The sequence below is a fragment of the Phallusia mammillata genome, chromosome 6 (genome assembly GCF_965637545.1).
Source record: "Phallusia mammillata chromosome 6, kaPhaMamm4.hap1.1, whole genome shotgun sequence".
In the NCBI taxonomy this organism is placed as follows: Eukaryota; Metazoa; Chordata; class Ascidiacea; order Phlebobranchia; family Ascidiidae; genus Phallusia; species Phallusia mammillata.
The window spans coordinates 5,069,130-5,086,412 of record NC_137257.1 but is presented as its reverse complement, the minus strand read 5'-3'; the positions used below and the strand labels follow the sequence as shown (position 1 = coordinate 5,086,412).

At 37.2% G+C, this 17,283-nt stretch overlaps 1 long non-coding RNA gene across 1 annotated transcript; it reads left to right on the top strand.

Annotated features, from left to right (window-relative positions):
• The first annotated feature begins 466 nt into the window (after positions 1–466).
• LOC145233207 (uncharacterized) lies at positions 467–15,757 on the top strand. The gene is made up of 5 exons (XR_013861040.1): positions 467–529; positions 1,879–1,980; positions 12,597–12,656; positions 13,076–14,836; positions 15,107–15,757. It is a non-coding gene; the product is annotated as an uncharacterized LOC145233207 (long non-coding RNA).
• Positions 15,758–17,283: the final 1,526 nt, after the last annotated feature.

Here is a 17,283-nt window from a genome sequence, read left to right as displayed (position 1 = left end):
AACCAGTTTGAAACTGGAATATTATGGCGAAAACCCCTCTTGCCCCTACGTGCCGGCGCCCATGGCCAAGCGTGGTTCGGGCCTAATATTGTTTGTTTGCAGTACTTTCCTTGTTATATTTCGTTTTCCCTGAAATTTTTTTATGATGGGTGCTGTAGACAAAACAAACCAGTATTGATTGATTGCAACAAAATTGACAAAAAAATATGGCAATATTTTTTGAAATGATGAGAACATATTTTTCAAAAAGGCACAGGGGAGATCGTAATCCGTGTGTAAAAGTTAAGAAAAAGTGTTTCATTCAATGGAAACATTTAAAAAATGAAATATAAATAGGTTATATTTTCCGATTAAAGTCACAAATATTAAGCAATGCTGTGTCTCTGTTTGGCGATAAAAAGTTTTAAAACCAAAAATCGATGAAACAGAATAAGTTTTGAACCTCTGTGAAAATAGCAACTTTTTGGCAAGATCAAATTTGATCATTCTAGTTTGAGTCTGCGAAGACAAAGGTCGAAGATAAATTGAGGTTGGTTTTATTGCTTAATATTCTATAAATTAACAAAGAAAAACGTCAAAAATATCCACCAGATGATTTATACACATTACTGCAACTTAAATGCGCGTTTAACGTGGTGAAAAAAAATAGACTCTTCGAGAAATATCACAACACAAGGTCTGACAATATTTAAACCCACAACAAGACTGGAAACACACTGAAATATTCCCTGTTATATTTATGTTTGCAAGCTCACCAAAGTTTTGACATCCATTATATATTTTAGTTTATATATTTTAGCAGTTTTGCCATGAACTTATACAGATGGTAGATATAAGATTAAATTAAAATTAGCAGTTGCAGAATTTGCTATTTATAGGAGTAAATTGTTGTGTATTACTGTGTTTTGCCACTATTTAGCCCTACTTTTCAAAAATATAAAATCAAATAGGACAAACCTCAAATATCATCTTAAATTGAATCAGATTGTTTAGTTTATACTTTTAATAACATGATTATTCTGAGTGTATTAAATATATTAACATTCCAAAATAGGTTGTAGTGTATGTGCAACAGCAAAATGTGCTAAGCCACCCTTCTAGTGTTTTTAAATGACCTTTTTTAATTTCAACATGGTTGGTTGGATAATATTTATTTAAGTTTAATTGTCCAGGCCAGTGTTACTAATACTTTATACCTCATATAAGTCCTCATACGATTTGCTTAAATAGTAAAAACATTTGCATGATGAAACATTAGAGCAGGGGTCACTAAACTACGGCCGCAGGCAGGATCCGGCCTGTGACCACATTTTTTGATTTGCTGAATCGTATTGATAACCTTATGAAAAGTTTTCTTGTTACGATGTGTATAATAAATATTACCTAGTTTCATAGGATTACAACACCCAGGATTTGATCCACAGGCAGTTCGTTACATCACAGACTAGACCAGTGGTCTTCAACCTGTGGGTCGCGACCCTAAATTGGGTCACTTAAACTTTTTCTGGGGTCGCTGTAAGTTTAATTTATTGGCGTTTCAATTAATTCCTTAAAAAAGATACGTTTTTATTCTAGTTTGCAACCTTTGCTCATGACTTGCTGGCTAATTTTGTAAAGACAGCACTGGGACATATAAATATCATTATTAAACATGTCTGACCCGCAGTGAAAAAAGCTTGGTGACCCCGGCATTAGAGTAATGAAAACAGTTACAAATTGTTTTGTGTGTTATTTATAAGGTGGTCACAAACACAGGTTGTAAAAAAAATTGTGGAGCTGTCATAATATGCTTTTTACAAAACTGTTCTTTTCCTAATCTGTCCCATTACTAAAAACCTGCTTTCTGTTCTAAACCTAATTAATGCTTTTTTGTTTCAGTTTGTTGTTGAGCAAAGAAGGAGCAAGTCACTCACCCCACATCAACTCAAACATGACACCATGTTAAGCTGTCAAGAATAAAGAGACTTCATCACTGCACTGGTGAGTCTAATTGTTTGTCCACTAAAAAAATTAACTTTCGAGTATATACTGCATGTAAACCACATTGTTAGTTTGTATGCTAAAAATGTAATAGTTAATATCTCTGATTTTTATTGTGGTTGAAAAGTTATGTTATGTTTTAGTTTAGTTATTTGTGCTGGTGTTTTAACTGTTTAAACATTGGTCACCTTCCCTGAAGGGGACACATACTGTTTTTGTCTGTATTTTTTTCCCTTTATCTGTCTAATGCTGGTTTGTAACGCTTGTGTGGTGAAGAAAGATTGCTTAAAATTTGGACAGATGTTAGTTATTAATCGGAATTTGATCCTCCTGAAGTTCACCCACAAGCCCTTAAAACGTAATTTTTCAAACGCTGGTTTGGTCAAGAAAGAGTGCTATAAATTTATTCAAATTTACATTGATGTTAGCTATTTGATCCAAAGTTGATCCTCCTTAAATTTGACCCCAACTGACCCAGCGGTTTACCCACAGGCCCCCAAAACGTATTTTTAAAAAACGACTGGTTTGTTGGGGTAATGCTTTCTAATAATTTGTCATCAATAATCTAAAAATAACCACATTTATTTTCCGTAAATCCACACAAACACGCGTATTGGGACCCATTCGTTTCTGTTTGCGAAAACAATCATATAGATCAGGGGTCACCAAACTTTTTTCACTGCGGGCCGGATAAGTTTAATAATGATTCGCGCGGGCCGCATAGTTTACATGCCCTAGCGCCGTCTTTCGAAACATAACCCGCGAGGCGATTTATACAGGGCAGGGGCACCAAGATAAGGTATTTTTACAAACCCATAAAATCTGGTATTGCGACTGTTAAACTGTATAGTTAGTCTTATCTTCAGAGCAAAGCTTGTATATTACGTCACAAGTAACCAAAGAAGGCAATTGTTTGCGCACAATTAACACTTTGTGACGTAACAAACTGGTTTTGGATCAATTCTGGGCGTTGTAATCCTATGTAACTAGGTAATATCAATTCTATATATCCCGACAGGAAAACTTTCTTAAGGAGAAGATTAATTTTTGAATGTTACAAAGTCAATACGATTTGGCAAACCAAAAAATGTGATCGCGGGCCGGATGAAATGACCTCGCGGGCCGGATCCGGCCCGCGGGCCGTAGTTTGGTGACCTCTGATATAGATCAAATGATGTGTATAGTAAATTAGTAAATATGGTACATAGAATATACAAAATGGACATATATCAGAAACCCATCTTTCTAGTTTACATTTTACATAGTTTATATCATGGGCGCAACTAGGGGAGCAGGTTCGTCGGCATGCCAGGTCCCTTTTCTACCGGCGTTATTGCGTATAACGGCTCTCGTACAGCGCCGAAAACACGTTCGTTCGCATCAAAGCTAAAAATAACTTTCAAATTACAGGACCAGGCGCCGGTACAGCAGTAAATCGCTTCATCGGCATGTATTGCGATGGTAAAAACGAAGTTTCTGCGATGTATTTATACTAGTGATGCACCGAAGTTTCGGTTGGCTGAAACATTTCGGCCGAATACGCTGTTTTTTGAAGTTTCGGTTTCGTCCCGAACTTTTTTTTTTAATTCGGCCGAAACCCAACTTATTGATTGCATGGAATTAATGCCTTAACTATTGTATTTACCAATACGAAACGTCATAAATTTAATAGTTGTTGTATCTATAAAATATGACCCACGTTGTCTACAAAATATTACAAGTTTAGTAAAGCTTCTGCATTGTGAAAGTGATTTTAAGTTATCATAACTTACTTCACTTGCATCAACGCCACAAGGTTCAGTTGAAAACATTAATAGAAACGGGGATTTTAGTTTCGGCCTGATTCGGCCGAAATTATTCGGCCTCGTGGCCGAATATGCGCTTTCGGCCCGAACCTTTTTAGGCGGGTTCGGTGCATCACTAATTTATACAACAACCTAAATAACCACAACAACGATCTTTTTGGAACTTGAAAACGTATTTACATAAACCAGGGGTTCCCAACCTGTGGTACGCTGGTACGCGAAGGTTGTTTAGGTGGTACGCGAGTAGCTTTCGTTTTTTTTTCACAAAAATTTGGATTCACAACTTTATATTTTGTTAATCTGGTTTTGTTTACAAAAAAATTCCCCGAGCCTCTTCTTATTGTTACGTAACTATTTCTGTTGTTTCGTATCGTTACGATCTACAAACTACAGGTTATGTCAATTGTCAACAAGAAGCACAGTTGCTTTGAAAAGCCGTACAACGTGGGATGTGGGACAGTGGGCGTTGATGACGGCAAATGATTGCTCGGCCAATTGGTGGACAGTAAACAAAAATATCATTAAATTTAGTGGTCGTGCTTTAGTGTTATTTTAGTAGGTCAATATTATTATTCTTAATAAAATATGATTCGATTAAATAAGTTGTTCTGCAAGAAGTGGTACGCGTTGCAATACAAAGCGTCCAAGTGGTACGAGATCGAAAAAAGGCTGGGAACCCCTGACATAAACACACAAAAATAAAATGTTTATCGGCACGGAGCTTCAGCCAAAAATCGTTCAACAACTTGTTTGTAAGTTACGTGTCAGTTCCTAAGCCGGTAACCGAAATAGATTTTTGAAAAAACGACGTAATTTTCCTCATTTTCTTAGATGGACAAGACATTATTAACAAATTTACTTGGTTTCCACTCTACTTGGTCAACTTGATGCCTCTGACGTAAATATGCACAAGGAATGATCATGAGAAACTTATGGCACAACACTAGTAGACAGATTGAAAGATTAACGTGTAAACACCCAGTCGAACGAATTTATTTGTTACGAAACAATGCCTTAGTTTAAAACGTTAATATACTATCACAATGGGCTTTGTTACTTACAAGTGTTACTTTTTCGCGGCATTTGAAGCCGTACAATCCAAGGACGAATCCCAGTTTTTTTTATTATTAGTGGAAAAGCGCGTCGGACCATTCGACCAATCTATGATATGCACTTAGCAATACAATCGTTTTTGGGAAAGTCGTATTGGTAGTTCGTTGCCTGCCCCCCCAATTTTCCGCTAGTTGCGCCACTGGTTTATATTATAGTATTCTGTCTGTATTTTTTTTGTCTTTTAGTGGGTTTGTTTCACATATGGTTAGTAAAAACTGACATTTACCACATGATAAATATGTAGTGAAAGTTTGGCCCCTGATGACCAATTAGTTTACCCACTTGCTGCTAAAGGGTAAAATTTTTAAAAAACAACAAGTATATATATACTTGACTTGGTTTCATAGATTTTTTGTTGGTGCATTGCAAAGTATTTTGGATAATTTTAACTTTTTCAATTTATCCTTCTAATGCTAAAATTTGAAATGATGTAGATAAATTGTTTGTTTTCAAATTTGTTAGCTTGGGTGTAATTTTTATGAGCCTAAAACTTGTGATATTGGTGTAGAACGGAAATATTAGGAATGTAACATGTGCATAGCTTTGTAGCTCTACATGTGTGATGCATTTAAAGAGAAAATTTTTGGATAGTATTTTGCAGAACACTGTGCATAGTTTCCAACTCAATTAATGGGTTTCTGTAAAATTTTGCTAAAAACAAATTGATTCATAATAGCAGCAAATTTTTAATGGAAGAGCCGATTTTCTGTAGTAATTGCTTTCCATGCCAACATTTTGTTTGTAGCTGTGGTTTGATTTAAAAAGTTGTCAGAAAGTAGGCAGATTTGTATGTGTAGGCTGAAATTCCACATCAAAACAAATGCAGAACAAGCATATTTAACAGTTCAATTTATTTTCAAAGGTATATATTTAAATCTGAACTTCTTAATCACTTGGTTCCATAAATATTTGACTTGCATGTCAACTCTGGCTTGTCTGCTATTGTTAGCTATTTTTTTAGTTTATGCTGGTAATTTGAATATCCTGTGTGCATCCAGAAATTTTTAAAGGGGCGGGGGGGTCCAACAATTTTGGGGGGCTAGTGATGTCACACGTCGTTCAAAACGACGCGTTATGCGGCAAAGCACTTTTTCCAAAATTGGCAGTTTCTTTACCCATCTAATTGACAGGAAGAACAGGTAATTTTAGCGAAAACTTTGTAGTTTTCTGATTTCGCCGCTGCTATCTAGCTTACTCACCTAAACTGCAGCTGCAAAATAAGCGTGACTGTCAGGTAATCAAAATCGTTGCTTAAAAAAACAGGGTCCAATTTCTAAAGAACTAAACCTCTTGCTGAAGAGGTAATCCTACTGTTAAGTTGCGCAAAGTCACGCATGCACTAAAGGTGGTAACTGCAGAAGGCATAAATTGTGCCTGGCAAGTAACAAATTACCCTAATAACATAACTCGATTTACATCGATCTAATGTTTTTGCCAAACTATTACGTGTTTGGCGGATCAAAGCAACACAACATTACACGTTTTTAACACTTTTACATTGTTCAAATGCAAAAACAGTTTGATATGGTGCACTTAGTGCAGTTACCACTTAGCAAGAAACTGCTACCAGCGTCCTAGCCGGAACGTAACTTTCCGATTGTTAGCGCATGAACCTCCTCATTAAACCCTTGTTACGTCACAATTGGCGATTAGATAACAAGCGAATACAAGAGATTGAAGGCTCGCATCTTTGAGATAACGACTCCCTGTTATCACACAGTGGTAAACAGAACGATTTTGGCCTATTTAATTTACGCACAACTTTTTGAAAAGGAGGGGGTCCGGACCCCTTGCGTTATTTGTGTTAACTGGAAAATATTGTGAATGTATCTTGTGCATAGCTCCGTAGCACTAGTATACAGTGGTGATGCATGTGAAGGGGGAAAAATCAGAATTGAATTTGCAGAATACCAAGCACATTTTCCAACTTATTTAGTGGGTCTCCCAAGTTGCAGAAGACTAATTGCTTAAAAGTAGTGGGCAGCAACCTTTCATATATATACCTAATGCCAAATTTACAGGATCATTTACAGCCCATGACTACATTAAAAACTGTATTTTTTTCTCATCAGCCAGACACAATTTATGTGCTTGTTTTCCTTATTATACATAACCTGTATTTAAGATTTCAAAGATTATAGTTTTTGTTTTAAATGTATTAAAATATTACAATATTACATAGACTTAATTTATGTACAAAAGGTGAGGTCATTTGTGTTTGGTACTTGATTTAAACTGTGGAACTCTCTGCTCTCATTATTGCTAATCCTAAAATTGTGTCAAAAATTTTCGAATTTGGACAGTTTGTAGGAAAAAAAACTACGCTTAGGTTGTTAATTGTTGTTTTTCACTCCATAGACCAGCCCCATAAAATGGTCCAAAATATTAAACAATAAATGCATTGGATAAAATCCAGACAGTTTTGAATATGTTGTTGTGATGTAGATTGCTATGTTTTGTCTTTCCTGTAGCCCAGTGGTTCCCAACCTTTTTTGTCCTGTGCACCCTTTTAGTTGATATTCAAATCTAATTTCCCCCTGCAAATTTAGATTGCTAAAATACCGTTTACATTAACATTTTATTGTAATTCTTAGTAAACTTTCGATTATAAGCTCTATAGCCTCTAATATTTCAATTTGCACCTATTTGTACTATATATTATGAACTTTACTGAAAAATATTAGGAACTTTACTTTTTCCCAGCTTATATATGGCAAATGCAGCAGCAACACATAGCACAGACAACCAGTAATAGATTAATATTGTGACACAAGTTTCCCCCTACAAATTACAAAATCCCCAAATCCCCCCCCTTTCAATACACAATAAATTTAAAAATTCTTCAAAAGCAGCAATCCATATATTTTCTAACATGTACAGAGTTTAGCCGCAACACTGGCTTTCACAACAAAATAATTGTTTACTGGGCAATGGGGATTATTATGTAACATTCAGTAAAGTGGCTCACCGGTTCCAAAGTGCTGGTTTAGCTTATTTAAAACACTTACCGAAAACTGGCGGGAAATTTGTGCTGAATTTTTATTTTTTCTTGCTCTGATTCATAGTGTTGGTGAGGGCCACACCATATAGTTTGGTGAGTTAGGTTGTGGCCCTGTTGCACACTCCAAGTCAGTTAAATGCAAGTTTAAATGCATTTTATCAGCAAAGCTGCTTAATCAGAATGTTTTTTAAAAGAAAAGAAATGTCAGATAAACAGGACTAATTTAAATGGTTATTTTCATCTATTGACTTTTATGTGAAAGTCACACGATCCACTGCTTTTTTAATGTTGAGTGATAAAACGTTGTTGAAGACTGTGCCCGTTGTTGAAGACTGTGTTTTAACATGGAACATTGCTTTGTCAGATGTCCTACTATGTAACTCAAGGTAACGCTTTCAAAAAAATAGCCTACAAAAAGGGACAAATCAAATTAAAAGTCAGGATAGAATGGTGGGAAAAGGGTATGCTCTACAAAAACTATGTAGCAAATGTATGTGCAAGCATATTTTTAATGCTGATTGCACCACACACACACTAAACAGTTTGCAGACTGAAAGCCACCTTATGTGTAGTGGTGTTTCAGTACTGTGCATATATAAATATGCTGTATGAAGTACAAACTATTCAAATTGAGTCAATTTGTATATTTTTGAAGGTTTTTCTATTTCATGGTCTATCTGAGAAAAATGTGTTAAAAAGTGAGAAAAGAAGCTAAAACACAACAATCAGCTCCTATAACACAAATCAGCGCGAATTGCACATGACTGTTGGGGGCTAGTGGAGTAAATGATAGAGCTACAGGGTTGAACACAAGAATCAACACCTATAAATGGTGCACTGTACAAGCTGTCCAAATTTCACTTAATTCTGACATTGTTTAAACCATTGACCCATTTTTGGGGGCTAGTGAGGTAAATGTTGGGGCGACAAAGTTGAACATAACAAACAACAACTATAAGTAGCACACTATAAGCTGTCCAAATTTCATCCAATTCGGACAATGTTTAAATTCACCCTTTTACGGGGCTAGAGGGGTAAATATTGGAGCTACAGGGTTAAACACAACAATTGACACCTAAAAATGACAAATTATACAAGCTGTCAAAATTTCATCTAATTTCGACACTGTTTAAAAAACTCACCCATTTCAGGGGTTAGTGGGGTAACTGATAGGGTTCAACACCCAACAGCATAAAATATGAAACCACAATGACCCAATTGACAGTCATGTAAAATTTCATCCAAATCAAACAATGTTTAAAATTCTGACCACTAGAGGTGTAATGAACAACATTCCTTAACGCTTCTGACGCCATAAAGCTGTTAACACCCCTCTAACTGGCATGTGCAAAAACCTCCAGCAAGTAACGCACAAACACAAGTACCATATGTACTGGTGCCTTTATTACACTATTACACCACAGAAATCTTTCATTTGTGGTGCGCAGCAACATACAAAAACGTTTTACACTTTGGGGTCTAGCGGGGTACATACTGGGGTTAACAAGTCAAACAAAGCAGGGTGCACATCTGCATAACTATATCTACCATCTGTAAAAGTTTCATCCCAATTCATCAAAGATTTTGTGCCAAAAGTGCATGGACAAACTTCACCGGAGAAAAAAGAAAAAAACAAAGAAAAAACTAGTGGGGTAAATGTTGGGGCAACAGGGTAAAACACAACATTCTACACCTATAAATGGCACACTCTACAAGCTATCTAAATTTCATTCAATTCTGACATTGTTTAAATTTCTGACCACTGGAGGTGCTGTAAGCAATATTCGTCAACGCTTCTGACGTCATAAGGCTGTTACCACCCCTCTGACTGGCATGTGTAAAAATGCCCACCAAGTAATGCACAAACACAGGTACCATACGTCCTGTTGACTTTATTACACCTTACACCACAGAAATCTTTCGTTTGTGGTGGCAGCAACATACAAAAACGTTTTACACTTTGGGGGCTAGTGGGGTAAATATTGGGGCTACAGGGTAAAACACAACAATCGATGCCCTAAAATGGCACAATGAACAAACTGTCCAAATTTCATCCAAATCAGACATTGTTTAAAATTTACCCATTTTAGGGGGCTAGTGCGGTAAATACTGGGGCTATCGACCCAAACAAAACAAATGGCACATCTACATAACTATATCTACTATCTGTGAAAATTTCATGCAAATCCATGAAACATTTCATGGCAAAACGAGGTGGACAAACTTTTGGCAGAAGAAAAAATAGAAAACAAAAACAAATTGAGTAAAATCAATATGTGTCCCCTTCAGGGAAGGGGACCCATAATCATTACCAAAAAACTGCAGCTAAGACACAACGAAAATTATTCAATACATTTGTCTAAACGAAAGATACATGAAGTACCTAAAGCAAAACCGAAGCAAGAGCTGCACCTAACCTGCAGCTGCTGTAAAATGACTTGGCACGTACCAAAATTTTGCATGTTTTGAGATGTGTTGAGCATCACGCCATTTCAACCTAATTATTTCACTCACTTGTTGTTTATGTTTCAAAATAAGTAGGCAATGGGCTAATTACAACAGCATAAAGTAGGCTACAAGGTGTAAAACGAATAGTTTGCTGGCAGTGCAACCTCTACAACACCACGGCAATGCAGTTTGTAAACAATTTTAACTTGGTAAAAAATTTTGACAATTTTTGACCTATTCCAAAAATTTTGACAAAATTTTGACTTTTTGACAAGTCAAAAAATAATCGCCCTAGTTATGACTAAACTGCATGAGCTAGGAGTTTCATGCTTTGCTGTATGGTGCAATGTAAGGTATTTTAAAGAATTTTGTACCTTAATAAATGATTTACCCATTTTCACCCCTAAACCCCACAATATTCGTTTCTGTCTTACCCTGGTTTGTTAAACGCCTTTGGTCAAGAAAGAGTGCTTCTTTAAAATTTTGCCAGTTACCTTTACAGCCCATATTATGTGTACACTATCAGTCAGATATAAGTCCCAAGGGAGTAATTCACTGTTTTACGATTAAGGCGGCGGAGCGGGAGTGCTCAGCTTGATGTCCGGACAGACGAGACAGTTGTTTGGGTGATTAGAACTCAGCTGTTTTTTTGTGCAGCTATGCTATTTCGTTTTATTAAGTTGCCACTCACATTTTTCGATTTTGGCAAAGGTTTCACACATATGACGTGATTTAAACCTAATAAGCGTGCTTCGGTTTCGTATATGTCAAGGAAAACTTTGTTAATCAAAATAAAGATGAAAAAATAAACTTGACATTTTTGCAAGATAAATGTTTTTTTTAAATGCTCATTGTCAGGTTGGCCGCCGCATGACCACGAGTTACTTAAGGTCAACTAGTAGGTATTACTAACACAGTTCTGAACTTTCTTTCGTCATAACGTAGCATTTTTTGCAATCAATTTAGGAATCAATATTTAAGGCATGTATAAATTAGTTTAAACGGTGTTGTTGAACATTAAGGACGGCATGCTATTGAAAATGGTGTCAATAGGTCAAACAGTCATTTGGCGTGTGCACCCTGAGAGGTTACTATAGGTCAATGGTACTCATTTTGCGAAACAAAGTTAAATGAAAAACAATTTGTTATGTATACACTTGTAGCAAATTGTTTTTAATTTAAAGTGTCTGTAACACAACTATTACAGCTTTCTAGAAAAAGAGTGTGTTTGAAACCTGACCTTGGACGACAATATCTGGGTCAAAGCAAGAGAATCAATTGAAATTATTTTTTCGTTCTTTTTTAATGTTTGTGTAATTATATGACAATAATAGTGCAAAAAGAATACGAAAATTTTTTTTTATTGTTGGGTTAATGCTTTCTAAAAATCTGTCCTTAAAAATCTAAAAGTCACCGCAACATTTGTTTACCGTAAATCCGCACAAACACGCAGGTGGGGACCCATTCGTTTTTGTTTACAAAAACAATCATATGTGTAGATCAAATGATATGTATAGTAAATTGGTAAATAGCATATAGAATATACAAAATGGAAGTATATCAGAAAGCCACCATTCTAGTTTAATGTTAAAGATGCCTATATTTTAGCTGTAGCATTGCACAACGTGCATACTTTGGTTTGGAAAAGTGTGGATCTTTAGACAATAATGTTCTTTGGAACTGTAACATGACCCAAATATGTGAAGCTGTGTTAGTAATTAAGTTAAACTTAGCAGACCCTGTGTTTAATTTATTGCCTAACGAAACTCATTAATTGTATTTGCCTATGTGGCTACATTTTCTATACTGATTGATATGTATATCATTGTTGCAAATACTTAATTGACAATAAATGTTTGGGCAAAAAAATACCAGCTTATTTGATGAAACCTTTAGAATATTAAAAAAAATGTCACTTGAGAAAACATTACCCTGTTCATGTTGATAATCAACCTCCCCCAACCAGTTAAATCTCAACAGACACAAAAAAATTTGTTTTTTTTGCACCAATCATTTTGAGTGACAATAATTTGGTTTATTTTCCTAATGTACTATTTTATGAACTTGCTTGATTTGTTGTTTGTTTTTAAATATGATTATAATAATTTTGGAGCAGAAAAGGCTCATTTAAAAACAGTGCATACCTTAAATGACTAGGAAAGTGACATTTTTTCGGTGTTCTGATCATTTTGTGGTAGATCTATTAAATATATGTTGAAGATTTAACTGTTTACGAATGTTACTTTTAGATTTCATCACATAACGATTCACCTTCTGTTCCTAATTTGACCACCAGACTACATGGCAAGGTTTGCAAGATTTTGTTACTGTGTTTATATACAGCATAATAGATTCGTATTACAAAAAAGTTGTTTTTTGATTCGGGTAAAAACTACATTAAACAGGATTTTTTTTTCAGAGTTTAAAAAAACTAAAATTAGTTAAATTTTTTTTATGCTTTGTCAGATTAAGCTTTATTTTGCTTTAGTATCAAACAAATTGCCAGCGAAGTTCAATAAAGCGTATTTATTTAGTGAAATTTCACTGATGCTGACAAAAGTTTTTTGTCGAAATGCCTGTTTAATAAAATGAATACGTTTTGTTCAACTTCGCTGGCAATTTGTTTTATACTAAAGCTACTATTTAAGTCAGTGTCTTGTGTACCTAAGCTTTATTTATAAATCTACAACTTGTTTTAAGCTTTAACTTGCTTCATCTTTTCTTACAGAACTCACAGAGAAGACCTTCTGACACTCAGTTTCATTTCAACAGTGTCTTGTCGAGCGATTCCGGTTTTTTTTGTAATCTCTATGTAGTAGTCTCCAATAATTGTATAGTGAGGCTGAGAATGTCTGCTCTTCCGCCTGTTTGTGTAATGGTGGTTGGGATTTGCTTGGCTGATGTTGATGGTTGTGGCTGGTTTGCCTCAATCATGCATCGAGTATGGCTGTCTGAATTGTTGGAGTTTGTGTTTCGATGCCAGATAGGTGACTGGGTGGTGGGATAGCAACTGGTTCGCAACGGGGATTGGGCTGTTCCCGTTTTAAACCGGTGTGTGTATGGGCTGCTCGCGCGGCATGTACACTGCAGTTCTTTGCTCCTGCTCATCGGTAGGGGTACTTAGCTAGTAGGAGTGCTTACCTCGCTAGTACATGTATTTACTGTTCGGACCCTGTTTACTGGTATAGGTGGGCAGCTGCCTGTGGGCTGTGCACCGCCGCTAGACATCTCCCCCTCTAATTGACGGCACAGTATTGTTGTGATTCGGGTTTGATGTCAGTATTGATGCTTCTCAGTTAAGGCCTTGTCAAAGATGTTTGTCTGCGGGCTTCTCTTTCTCGGCTGGCGCTGGTCTGTGGCACTTCTTTACTGGCTGACTGGAGGATGTTTGTTTTGTTGCGGTCTGTGTTGCCTGCTGTCATTAGTGTTGTAGGGCAGAGCTTGGCTGAATATTTTAGGCTAGAGCGATGACCCTGCAGCATTTAGTGATGATTGCATGGTTCGCCAAGTCTGTTGGTATGGTGCTAGTCTGGAGCGGCTCAGGGAAGGTTACCCAAATATGTGGCTTTGCCACAGTTGGAGCTGGAACTGGGTTATATCCTTGCTAGCTGACTGTTGTAAGAATCAATTAGGCTTTTTTTGTCTGGAGCTTCTTGGCAGATGTTGTCTGAGACCCTAACCCGGTTACTTTTTAAGATGGCTGATGCTGGTTGCAAAGGACTGTCTGCCTGTTGCATGTCATGTTATTTTCGGTCAGGTATGCCGGATATTGGCTAGGGGCAGCCTGGTGGAAGCTGAAAGACTGGATCCATGTTCAACCGTAAGGTGTGGGTCCACGTTCGGCCAACTGAAGCGGGGCTGTCATCTGGTTCTTGGATGGCATTGAACTGGCTATATCATGTGTCTTTGCTGTCCTCTATTAGGCTAACTGTATATGTGGATTCAGCTTAGGCAGATTAAGATAAAACTTTCTTTAATTCTAATCTAGATACGGTGTTGCATTTCAGGTGTGTTTATTCTGCCAAAGTTTGTTTTGTGAATTTGTTGATATGGTGGTGTTGTATGACTACGTTGGTATATGTGCCTGTGGTGTTGGTTTATATGTGGTTTATATGTTTACATTATATATTAAAGCTACATTATAACAAATATTTAAGTGACATGTCGTATGCCGCCTGAGACCTGACTGCATGCCTGTCTAGAGCCTGTGTTGTATTGTTGAGATTGGATTTGATATGTCTAATTCAAGCTTGGGACATCTTGGTCAATGTTGTTTGAATGCAATTTCAGCAGACTGAGACCAGGTTGCCTTTGCTTAAAGTAGGCATTGAATTGTTGTTAATATCGAGTCTGTGTGCTTGGTGCTTTGGCCGATGTTGGCTGGATCAAGCAACCAACTGAAGCTGGGCTGTCTGCTGTAGACATTACACTGTTGGGTGGGACTGGTGTTTGAATGAAGTCTTCCATGCCAAAGCATCACCTGTAACAAGTAAGTTATAGAAATATGTTACATATTTTTTCCTTGCAACTGGACTGTATGTGTCATTGAAAGGTTTGGTAAACAAACCCATAACCTATATGTTTTCTGTTCTATTTTAGGAATAACATTTTCCATCTATATATCATTTTTCCATAAGCATTTAAATTACAAAAGATATTTTGAAATACATGATATGAATAGTCAATAATTTTTTGCTTCAAATACTTATAAAATTAACTACACCTACAATACTAATCAGTTGTAATTATTGTTTTGCAGACTCATTGCGTGGTGAACAACCTACTCCTTCCAATTTTATTATTGTGTTGTGTTTATTGTTTTTCGTTTCGTGATGCTTGGTGTCATTAGGTAGCTGACTTAAATTCAGAATCAGGCAGGTTTGCAATCAGAAGTCCCCCTCCCCATATAGATTAAGCAGTGTTTCACCCACATTGTCCGGTGTCCTCTGCATCCTATACCTACTTTAACATAGACTAGGCAGTGCTTCATCCAACTTTCCGGGTGTCCTCTGCATCCTATACCTACTTTACTTAGACTAGGCAGTGCTTCACTCACCTTTCCGGGTGTCCTCTGCATCCTATACCTACTTTAACATAGACTAGGCAGTGCTTCATCCAACTTTCCGGGTGTCCTCTGCATCCTATACCTACTTTACTTAGACTAGGCAGTGCTTCACTCACCTTTCCGGGTGTCCTCTGCATCCTATACCTACTTTACTTAGATTATGCAGTGCTTCACTCACCTTTCTGGGTGTCCTCTGCATCCTAAACCGACGTTACTTAGATTAAGCAGTGCTTCACTCACCTTTCTGGGTGTCCTATGCCTACGTTACTTAGATTAAGCAGTGCTTCACTCACCTTTCTGGGTGTCCTCTGCATCCTATACCTACTTTACTTAGATTAAGCGGTCTTTCACTCACCTTTCTGGGTGTCCTCTGCATCCTATACCTACGTTACTTAGATTAAGCAGTGCTTCACTCACCTTTCTGGGTGTCCTCTGCATCCTATACCTACTTTAACTTAGACTAGGCAGTGTTTCACCCAACTTTCCGGGTATTCCTTACCCAGCTTCTGGGTGTTCTCTACACTGTCCACCCCATAAAAACCTCTCGCATCCATAACGATTCACTCCAAAACGCATGTAAGGCGATGGCTCGCCCAAATTTTTGGTGAAAGACATTGTTTTGCAGCAAATTGTGGGAATCCTGTAGGTGCAGGCTGCTATCAAATACACGTCTGGCGAGTATATTTTGTTTTATTAAAGAATACAATACACTGGTTAAGTATAAGGGAGTAGCCAAAAGAGGGCCTGTTACACTAGTTAAGGGGGTCGTCCAAGCAAATATACACTAGGTATTCCAGTATCAAATCGGTTCTGACCGGTTTCTGTCTCCGACCGAACCTCCAAACCGGTTTCTAAAATCGAAAATTTTGACCCGATTTTTGAAAAAACCTAATGCTATAGCCTTTCCGTTTTTTCGACTTTGGGGGTCAAAAAATCGAAGAAAAATCCGGTTTTGGGTGGGTTTTCGTGGGAATATTCCAGTTTCAAACCGGTCATGACCGGTTTCTGCCTCCTACCGATCCTCCAAACCGGTTTAAACCGGTTTCTAATCTCGAAAATTTTGACCCGATTTTTGAAAAAACCCAAAGGCTATAGCCTTTCCGTTTTTTCGATTTTTGGGGGTCAAAAAATCGAAGAAAAATCCGGTTTTGGGTGGGTTTTCGTGGGAATATTCCAGTTTCAAACCGGTCATGACCGGTTTCTGCCTCCTACCGAACCTCCAAACCGGTTTCTAAAATCGAAAATTTTGACCCGATTTTTGAAAAAACCCAAAGGCTATAGCCTTTCCGTTTTTTCGATTTTTGGGGGTCAAAAAATCGAAGAAAAATCCGGTTTTGGGTGGGTTTTCGTGGGAATATTCCAGTTTCAAACCGGTCATGACCGGTTTCTGCCTCCTACCGAACCTCCAAACCGGTTTAAACCGGTTTCTAAAATCGAAAATTTTGACCCGATTTTTGAAAAAACCCAAAGGCTATAGCCTTTCCGTTTTTTCGACTTTGGGGGTCAAAAAATCGAAGAAAAATCCGGTTTTGGGTGGGTTTTCGTGGGAATATTCCAGTTTCAAACCGGTCATGACCGGTGTCTGCCTCCTACCGATCCTCCAAACCGGTTTCTAATCTCGAAAATTTTGACCCGATTTTTGAAAAAACCCTAAGGCTATAGCCTTTCCGTTTTTTCGATTTTTGGGGGTCAAAAAATCAAAGAAAAATCCGGTTTTGGGTGGGTTTTCGTGGGAATATTCCAGTTTCAAACCGGTCATGACCGGTTTCTGCCTCCTACCGAACCTCCAAACCGGTTTAAACCGGTGTTTAATCTCGAAAATTTTGACCCGATTTTTGAAAAAACCCAAAGGCTATAGCCTTTCCGTTTTT